At 35.5% G+C, this 11,247-nt stretch overlaps 1 pseudogene; it reads left to right on the top strand.

The window, feature by feature from the left end:
* Positions 1-3,177: 3,177 nt before the first annotated feature.
* LOC110320866 lies at positions 3,178-10,833 on the top strand (annotated as a pseudogene).
* The last annotated feature ends 414 nt before the right edge of the window (positions 10,834-11,247 follow it).

The raw sequence follows: 11,247 nt of genomic DNA, 5'->3' as shown, positions 1-11,247 counted from the left end.
TTCTAGTGAAATGCAGAAAATATTGTCAATATGTGAATGTGTGTGTCTGTGATAGCATATTCCACAACAAATGTGTGGATGCTAAGGGATAACCCATAGGTATCTATTCCTTCCTTTCATAATCTGGCTCTACAAATTAAACTGAGGTCTGCAAGAATGAATGAACAAGTCTTCTACACTGGGCTATAGTTAAGCCCTAATTCTAAATTTTTAAATGTCATCCTACATGTTAAAGAAGTTAAGAAGTTCCCTATACATTTTCCTCAGAAAGGAAAAGCTATATGGGTTCTTAAATGTTTTACATGTGTTGTTTCCAATTTCTCAGAATGCTTATTTGAGGTGAACATGGGAAGAAATGAGAAAAAATGACAATATCTTTCATTTCATAGCAATAATTGTATTTGTTTATTTTCATTTATATCTGCACACTAATACTTCTTTAAATTATTCCACGAACCTTTAAAAAATAATTATTCTGTTTCTCTATATGCCAAATGTTGGCCTCCCTACAGGTCTCCCCTTACAGAGTTCTTCCCCCAACCTCCTTCCCCTTTGCTTCTGAGAGGGTGACCCCACCACCACCAACTGGTATCCTCCCTCGCTGGGGCATCAAGTCTCCACTGAGACTAGACAAGACATTCCTGTGCTACAGCATGTGAATATTCTTTGATTGCTGGCTCAGTCTCCGGGAACTTCCAAGGGTCCAGGTTAGTTGACACTGTTGGTCTTCCTGTAAGGTTATCATCCCCTTCAGTTTCTTCACTCCTTCCTCTAACTCTTCCACAGGGTCCCTGAACTCAGTCCAATGCTTGGCTATATTTGTATCTGTCTGTCAGCTGCTGAAAGAGCATCTCAGAAGACAGCTATGCTAGGCTACGCTCTGTAAGAGCAAGAATAATCATGTAAGTGATTACTACTTGCCCATAGGATGGACTCTAAGTTGGGCCGGTCACGCGTTGGCCATTTTTCCAGTGTGTGCTCCACTTTTGTCCCTGCATTTCTTCTAGACAGGAGCAATTTGGGGTTGAAATTTTTTAGATAGGTTAGCATCCCCATGTTTCTACTGGAGGTGGTCTCTTCGGGTTCCATATTCTCATTGTTGGGCACTTTAGCTAAGGTCACCCACATTGAGTCCTGGGAACCTCCCCCATCCCAGGTTTCTGGGACTTTCTAGAGGTTCCTTCCACTCCATATTCTCAGAAGTTGCATATTTCCATTTAGTGTCCTGACCCCCTGAGCCTCTTTCCTGTGTCCGCCCACATATTCTAACTGATACTACTAGATGTTCCTTTTCAGAAGAATAGGTCCAAAGAAACTGAGATTTTTTTACATCAGAACCAGTGTGTCTGTGTGTTAGAGATCCTAGAATGATAGGAAGAGGAACTTGGGGGACAAAGAAGAAAGAAGGGGGCAAGGAAGGCAAAGAGAAGGTAGGAAGGAGAGAAGGAGAGAAGGAGAGAAGGAAGGAAGGAAGAAGGAAGAAGGAAGAAGGAAGAAGGAAGAAGGAAGAAGGAAGAAGGAAGAAGGAAATATTTGGAAGAAGCGAGCAGCATAATGGCGAGCAGGAACTCTTTACATTCATGTTCTCCTCTGGCATTCACAGCACTTCTTTGAAATTGAGAAGATATTTAGACCCTCCCAAGATCCCTTCAGGGACCCACACTTTGTCCCAAATTGTCTGGGATTAGAAATTCTTCAAAATATTGGAGGAAGCCTCAAGGATACCTTCAATCTTTCCTCTTATTTGCCTGAATAATCAGAATACATAGATCAATCTTTCAACTGCTACCATACAGGGATGGAGCTTGAATGACAATTAGAGCATCTTCTGGGTACTGATACTGGAAAATGCCTCCTACACAGTTGTTTTTCAGGAACAGGCTTCAGTGGCATTCTGTCTTGGGACTCTTCCCTTTCACAGAAATATTTCTTTCACTGGTTTGGAGCCTATGGTGGGTAAGGTCTTTCCTTCATGTCACATTTCTCATTCTCTCAGTCTACAGCAGGTAGTTTCTCTTTGACAGTTACAGCCATTTTCTCAATAATTGCCTTGTCTTCAGTTGTAAACTTGCTTGAGCCCATTCCCTCCTCAAATGGGATTTTTCTTCTGTCTTCCTCTTCTACTTAGTCTTAGTGATATGTCCACAGGGATAGGAAAGGTTAAAAAAAGTCATTTCAGAGTCTGAATTCTACACTGCATGGAAATTTCCTCAGGCATAAACATTAACTTTACATCTTTAAAATTAGCATCTATCAAGTTCTCATGGAAATACATTTAGATTCTTAGGTAGAATACACCTTAAGTAACCTCAGTTCCATCTCCATTTAGACTCTTTGTACCCTTTTAAAATCCTAGGATCCTGGCTCTCTGCAATCTGATTACACCTTCCCCGTTCTGATACCTGATTTCAATCTGTTCACATTTGTGTTGATGTTACTAACATTTCTCCAGTATTCTAAGTTCGTTTATTCTGAGACCCTTAATCTGCTCTGATAGTGTTTTCTCCAGTCAAACCATTTCTGATTTTCCTCTTTCAATTCAGAGCCTCAGTCATATTTTTAGTGAAACATTCTCTGAATATCTAGTCTGAAAAATCCCAATATTGAACTCATTCTCTATTATAATTCTTTCACACTTTTACTACTAGCGCTGTTCATCTGAAATTACTTACAAAATTATTATAACCATAGTTACTTGCATTTTCACTTTCCCTGCAAGGATTTTGGATGTCCAGCAATGTTCTTCATTATAATTTAAGGTACTATTTGCTTGATAAAATGAGGAAACTTACTTAGCACTTGCTAAAGGACATGAAACTTTTCCCCCATTGGTACTCTCATTTGTCTTTTTTAAAAAAATAATTAATTAAATTAATTTTTTAATCTGGTGAGAGGCAAGTGCAAGACCACAAGCAACAGAAGCCAATATGTGTGGTATCATCAGAACCCAGTTCTCCCACCACAGCAAGCCCTAAATATACCAACACACCTGAAAATCAGGGAACTGTCCTAAAATCCTATCTCATGAAAATAATTGAGTCATTTCAGGAGGGTATCAGTAACTCACTAAAAGAAATACAAGAAAACAAAGGTAAACAGGTGAAGAAATTGAATAAAGCAAGCCAAGACCTAAAAGTGAAAGTAGAAACAACAAAGAAAACACAAATGAAGGCAAACATGGAAATGGAAAACCTAGGAAAGATGTCAGGAATTGCAGATGTAAGTATCACACACAGAATACAAGAGACAGAAGAGAGAATCTCAGGTGTAGAAGATACCATAGAAGAGACATAGAAAATTCACAGTGTGAAAAACTCCTAATGCAAAACAACCAGGAAATTCAGGACACAATGAATAAACCACATCTAAGAATAATCAGGATAGAGGAGAATGAAGATTCTCAGCTCAAAGGACCTAAAAATGTTTTGTTTTGTTTTTTTTTTTAAATCATAGAAACTCTCCCAACCTTAAAGAAAGGGATGGCTATAAAGGTACAAGAAGCCTATAGAACACCAAATAAATGGGAACAGAAAAGAAAATCTTCTCATCAAATAGTAATTAAATAATTGAAATTTGGGTAGGAAAAACAAAATGAACTCAATAGATTATGCTCTTTTTTTCTATTTAGAACTTAAATATACAAATTTCTACCAATATAACCCTAGCTATATTTACCTCCAATATTAATTTTCTTGTATTGCAGGATGGTCTCAGAAGTAAGATCTATAGTAGTCAAACAATACATAGCCTCAAAGAGCTTTCAGTTTATTTTACGTGAGAGTTTCTAAAAGTCCATCACCTGTTCACATCCTCACAGCAAATCTTTTAGATTATGAAGAGTTTATTCTCTAAATATTTTTCATAAATAATGACTTGATAAACTGTACCTTTGTCAGGATATAAATGGGTGCTACAGAAAACACTGACAACTTCAAAGCAAAGTGAAGTTCATTCTGCTGCTCTCTGTCATTGGGTTCTGCTGGGCTCAATATGACCCACATACTACGGATGGGAGGACTGCCATTGTCTACCTGTTTGAGTGGTTCTGGGTTGATATTGCCAAGGAATGTGAGCGATACTTAGCTCCTAAGGGATTTGGACGGGTGCAGGTAAGATTACTTCACAAACAAGTGCAGAATTTACTGTGCTAACACAAAATTCTAATCAAAAGTAGTCACTTGAGAGCACAACCTCATTTCACACATAACTTTGCTGAGAAAGAAAAAAGATTGGCAGTTGTGGCACCTTTATATTATTGTAGAATATCAGGAGTATCCCTGAAGTTTTTTCCATAATTTCTGGTGATTGTTAATCAACAGAAGGAATGTTTAAAGGTTGATAAATAATGTCAGATTATTGATAGCTTTCTACAAGATTTAGGTATGTAATATAAGCCATAATCTGGTACTAATTATAAGTGTTTTATTTGTAGGTCTCTCCACCCAATGAAAACGTTGTAGTTCATAATCCATCAAGGCCTTGGTGGGAAAGATACCAATCAATCAGCTACAAAATTTGTACAAGATCTGGAAATAAAGATGAGTTCAGAGACATGGTGACAAGGTACAACAATGTTGGTGTAAGTGAAGAAACATTTTCTTTAAAATTATTGTATATGAAAATATTTCTCTTTTGTGTCTAGTTCTTTAGTTTAAGCAGATTTTAAATTTTAAATTTTACTTTATATTTTATGAGTTATTGAAAATATAGTTCTATCTTAATGTCAATTTTTGAAATTCTTGAATACATACATTTGACTATATGAAAGAATAGTACTCATAATTCAAAATGTTGCCTTTTAAAATTGATAACTATTAAAACCTCCTACAGTATTTCCATGGGCATTGATTCATACAAGGGGATTAAGTCATGTTTATGGGATTTCTCTTTCTAACCACGATTCATCAGTTTTCTTCCCTGTCGTTATTTTAGGTGGTAATTATCTACTTTGTTCTATAATTAAGGAACATGTACCTTCCCTCTGGTCTTTAGCCAAGTACTATGTAGATTAAGCAATTTTTTTTTCTCCTTGTAACCCTATAAAATGTCAAACTTCACAGTCTCTCGAATTTATACCATATCCTTTATCTTCAAAAACAGAACTTTTGTTTATTGTTCTGGAAGTATTTGTTTCTCTTTGTATTAGAGCTCTATATTCTTTTTCACATAGTATGACTATAGTTGATCTTATTTTACAGTTGTTTCCTTTCTATCTTGACTCACTTATCTTTATTTTATTTTAACTTTATTAGATTTTAATTTACATTTTAAATGTTATCCCCTTTCCTAGTTTCCCCTCAGAAAACCTCCTATCCCTTCCCCCTCCCCTGCCCACCAACCCACCCACTCCTGTTTCCTGGCCCTGGCAGTCCCCTACACTGGGGCATAAAACCTTCACAGAACCAAGGGCATCTCCTCCCATTGATGACCAACTAAGCCATCCTCTGCTACATATGCAACTAGAGTCATGAGTCCCACCACGTGTTTTCTTTGGTTGGTGTTTTAGTCCCAGGGAGCTCTGGAGATACTGGTTAGTTCATATTGTTGTTCCACCTATGGGGCTGCAAACCTCTTCAGCTCCTTGGATACTTTCTCTAGTTCCTTCATTAGGGACCCTGTGCTCTGTCCAATGGATGACTGTGAGCATTCACTTCTGTATTTGTCAGGCACTGGCAGAGCCTCTCAGGAGATAGTTGTAATCAGGTACCTGCAAGCAAGCTCTTGTTGGCATCCACAATAGTTCCTGGTGGTAGTTGTTTACGGGATGAATCCCTAGGTGGGGCAGTCTCCCCATGGTCATTCCTTGAGTCTCTGCTCCACACTTTGTCTCTGTAACTATTTCCATGGGTTGGGTATTTTGCTCCCCTTTCTAAGAAGGAACGAAGTATCTACACTTTGGTCTTCCTTCCTCTTGAATTTCATGTGTTTTTTGAATTGCATCTTGGGCATTCTGAGCTTCTGGGCTAATATCCATTTATCAGTGAGTGTATATCATGTGTGTTCTTTTGTGACTGGGTTATCTCACTCAGAATAATATCCTCCAAATCCATCCATTTGTCTAAGAATTTCATTTTTAATAGCTGCGTAGTACTCCATTGTGTAAATGTACCACATTTTCTGTATCCATCCCTCTGTTTGTAGATTCACTTTCAGCACATGAAATGTTTTGGATCTTTGCTGTGAAACTATAGACTTTTGAGTCCAACTGAAATATGCACTTTTCTTTGTTAGGTCCGTATTTATGTGGATGCTGTCATTAATCACATGTGTGGCTCTGGCGGTAGTGCAGGAACAAGCAGTACCTGTGGAAGTTACTACAATGCTAATAACAGGGAATTCCCAGCTGTTCCATACTCTGGTTTGGATTTTAATGATAATAAATGTAATAGAGAAATTAATAACTACAATGATGCTTATCAGGTAATGAGAGAAACAGAGATGGAAATAAAGAACAGTATATATATATCTATATATGCACAGAAATTTATGAAAAAAGCCATTGGACATATCATTTAGATTTCATGGGGTTGTGTCGGGGGAAACATTTCTAAGAAAGAATGCAGAAATAAAAAAAGAGAAAGAAAAAATATCCTGTATTTTTGTTGCAATGTTTTGTAAGGATATATCAAACTCAATAATAAAGGCAGGAGTGCTCTTGAGAACATTTGTCTGAAAAAAATAAAACCTTATTTTTATCAATTATATGATAAAAATATATTATCAATTATGATAAATTGAAAATATTAGAAATACAGATCATATATAGAAACAATCTACAAATACTGACTTACAGTCTCAATTTTGTAGCAGTGTACTTAATATAAGCAACTTCTTTATTTCAATGTTTTGACATCTGTAAAATAAAGATAAAAGAGGGGATAAAAAAAGAAATGGAGAAAGAGACATGGAGGGAGAGAGAGAGAGGGAGGGAGAGAGAGAGAGAGAGAGAGAGAGAGAGAGAGAGAGAGAGAGAGAGAGAGAGACCAAAAATGAGAATGAACCAACTAAAATGCTCACCTATTTTAATCTCAGATACTCTCTATAGTTACAAGAAATTTTAGAGTCTGTGTCCACATTAGAAAATCAGTGCATTCCATGTTCCAATCAAAACCCAAATAAAATTTGCTATTGATAAATGTGTGTTATTGTGTGTATATGTGTATATGTGTGTATATATCTACTCAGACACATAACACAAATATATATGTTTCCTAAATATAACTGATATAGTTCATAGTGCTTCATATGTAAGTGATTCAGTTCTGCTATTGCTCTCTATATGTACAGTGTCAAGGCTGACTTGGTACTGGACAACCAATTGTTGTGCTTTCCCCTTTGAAAGACTCCCAGTACCCAGGTTTCCTCAGTTTTCTATTGTTCTTTTCAAAGGGTATAAACTGTCATGGGATTTTCTTTAAATGTCATCAGTTTGTAAACCAGATAACTGATAGCAGATTTCTCTAAGCATATAATTCTCAATGTAGGTTAATAACTCAGTCACCAAGAAGTGGGAGTGGGTGGGTAGGGGAGCAGGGGTGGAGGGAGGGTATAGGGAACTTTCGGGATAGCATTTGAAATGTAAATAAAGAAAATATCTAATAAAAATATACAAGTGGTGTTAATCAGAATGTGCACACTTAATTCTTTATCACAACATGTTTCAAGGCAGAGCTAATTTCATTTATCTATCTTCAATATTCAAAGATATTATTTTACAAGACACAGAATTCATAATTCTTATTGTCTCCAGCCAATCTTCTGATTTTGAGTTTTTCTCATACTCTCAGAGTTGTAGGTGTTTAAGACAAACAGATGAAGCCTTTTTTAGGAATAATTTCATTTGAAGTGCACTGAGGATGACGCCTTTGTATCTCTAATATACTGAAAAAGTTAATGAGTTTATAAGCACTTCTAATGACGATGAGACAACAAGTATTACCTTATTGTGAACTAGTGAATTTTTCCTTCTGGCAGTCATCCTAGAGGATAAAAATGACTCTTCTGTAATTTGCATTGTAATTTGGTTTCTTTCAATATTGCAACATACGGTTTATGAATAAAATCAGTATGTCAGTAAACAGAAAGACACTAGTAACATTCGAATAACAGAAATATTTTAAATAATTCTAAATAATATTATCTTTCAATAATATGATTTAAAAATACACTTAAAATGACACTTGCCCCAATGTGTCTCCTAGGTCATTGATCTGGGTGGTGAGGCGATTAAAGGTAGTGAGTATTTTGGAAATGGCCGTGTGACAGAATTCAAGTTTGGTGAAAAACTTGGCACAGTTATCCGCAAGTGGAATGGCGAGAAGATGTCCTATTTAAAGTAAATATATACCATTTTGTCATCTGTTCTATCATACATGTGTTGTCATTTGGCATCAGTAAGATATATCTTAAATACCCTAACTTAAATTGTTGATTATTAGTTAGGCTTATTGTTTATTTTTCCTTAAATAATTATGTTTTTCACTTGGTATATCAATCACCTGATAACAGCTGAAATACAAAGTATCACTTAGTGAGATTTTTGGGTTGTGATAAGTCCATTAGATTTTAAGAATGTTTGTTGATGGCCTACAAAAAAAGCGTTAGTATACAAAGAATAGTTACACTAAGAAATGATCCCTATAATGTGACCACACTAGGGAATTTCTTTATGCTACATTAGAGAATTAATTGAAAATTTTAAAGTGAATGTAAAAACATAGTTATAAATTCATTTCCATTCTGTATTATATAACATGGATGTCTTAATTCTCAAGTCTATAATGTTATAATACAATTTAAAAAATCTAAAATAAAATCAAAACAAAAGATTATATAGTAAAACCTAAGTCTGGATAATATTCCGATGTATTATATATACAATACATGGGAATTTTATCAAATGCAGGAACTGGGGAGAAGGTTGGGGTTTGGTGCCTTCTGACAGAGCCCTTGTGTTTGTAGACAACCATGACAATCAGCGAGGACATGGTGCTGGAGGGGCATCCATCCTGACATTCTGGGATGCTAGGTAGGACAACATTCTTTGCTGCTGTTGGGTGTGCATTTAATGACAGTAAAGTATTATATACTTCTGCTTTAACACTGTTTTGACCTTTTCAGAATGTATAAAATTGCTGTTGGATTTATGTTGGCTCATCCTATGGATTCACAAGAATAATGTCGAGTTACTGTTGAAACAGAAATTTCCAGAATGGAGAAGTAAGTCTTGGAGTTGTTCAAAGCATATCTTAACACAGAAAAAAAAAGTAGTTATGTTTCAGTTTTATGTGACATTGAAGCATATAATACTCATTAATAAGTGCTTTTTCACTACAGTTTTCTAAAGGACATTGAAGAAGCACCTGGTAATGAAAAACATAGCTGAAGTGATGAGAAAATGCAGAAACAGTTATGCCTGACTCTTAAGAGTTGACATTGAATTATCACTGTTAATACTAAAGGGAATTTCAAATTGTTTCTGCCCTTGGTATGATCAATGTTATCATATGAAAATACTTTTTTCCCCCTGTGGAATGAGAATGAAGCTTGTTTAATGGTAATCAAGGAAATTATAATAGATGCGAGCATATGAGAATCACAGAATAGTGATTTGCTTAATAAATCTATGAATGAGTTGAAGTACATGCATTATGTCTTTGTTATGTGCACAAGTTTAAACAATTACAAAATTGAACTAAACTATTAGACAATCAGATATCTGAAAGGCTATGTGAAATTTCCTATGTCAGTGGAAGATAGTAGCCTTATAGCATATATCAAATACAAATTGCAAATATCACTTCTCTATAAAATCTGACAAATATTTCTCATTTCCTTTCAAGATGAGAGTCCCCATGTTCTGTATTGAAATTTATTCTTTTATTGAAGAGTTTTCATGATTAGAATGAAATTTTTTTCTCAGAAAAATAAATATTTTGCCATTATAAGATGCTCATTTATACTTGGGTAAGTTAATAAAGACAGAATATTTTCTTAGCACATTTAACAAACAGGTTAGTAATAAATCAACTATTATTATCTTAGAAAGTGTTACATGAAAACCTTTTTATATGTGTTCTTTAATTATATAGAACTACCTATCTCCTTTATGCATAAATTAAGGCATACATATGCAATGCATACTGACATAGATTTCTCAGGTAGTAATTGACGTCTGTTCTTTATCTCTAGTTTTCCTGACTCTAATTTTCATGTTTCAGTCACACTAAAAGATACTGAGCAGAAAATAGGATGTTTCAAATTTTTCTGATGTTGGTAATATGTTTTTAGAAAACCTGAGTTTGAACAGCAGTTGGGATTTCAGTGAGAGCCTGTGAAAACACTGAAGGACTTAGACAAAAATTAGACAGTGTGAAGACAGAATTAGCAAGGCAGGCATGGTTTTGGTTTTCTGCAGTAGCAAGAGTCAGGGAGCTACAGGCATTCAAATGACTTGATTCTTTCAATTATTAAGGATCAGAATGACTGGATAGGACCACCTAATAACAATGGAGCAACAAAAGAAGTGACCATTAATGCAGACACCACTTGTGGCAATGACTGGGTCTGTGAACATAGATGGCGTCAAATAAGGTGGGAATGTCCCTTTCAGATCTCGTCTAATAATGAAGTTGTTTAACCTCTTATTTTAAACTGTTGAATTATACGGTACCAGCATTTTATGCGATATTGTGTTTTTTTAGGAACATGGTTGCCTTCAGGAATGTCGTCAATGGCCAGCCTTTTGCAAACTGGTGGGATAATGGCAGCAACCAAGTAGCCTTTGGCAGAGAAAACAGAGGATTCATTGTCTTTAACAATGATGACTGGTAAGTGGAGAGTGATTAGGGAATGGTTGTATAATATTACACTCTAAGATGCTTCTTTTCTTTCCCTGTTTATTTATATTTTTCATATGTGATAATTTTTTGGACAATGAATTTACAATGAATTTAAGTAAATATTAATATTCATAAGAAAAATGGTATTTGGTTTCTTATTTTCCTTTGTGTTAATACAATTTCGATTTTCATTTAATCTTTTATTTACTTATTTATTTACACTCCAGATTTTATTCCCCTCCCCTGCCCACCCTCCAACTGCTCCACATCCCATACCTCCTCCCACCCCCTATCTCCATGAGGATGTCCCCATCCCCCACACCCCACCCAACAAGACCTGATCTTTAACCACAATGTTCAATGACAGTAGCATATATTCATACTTACAAGCCTGTTTCACACATTT

The sequence above is a fragment of the Mus pahari genome, chromosome 4 (assembly GCF_900095145.1).
Source record: "Mus pahari chromosome 4, PAHARI_EIJ_v1.1, whole genome shotgun sequence".
Classification (NCBI taxonomy): domain Eukaryota; kingdom Metazoa; phylum Chordata; class Mammalia; order Rodentia; family Muridae; genus Mus; species Mus pahari.
The sequence above is the reverse complement of the archived record's forward strand: the minus strand, read 5'-3'. Positions and strand labels throughout refer to the sequence as shown.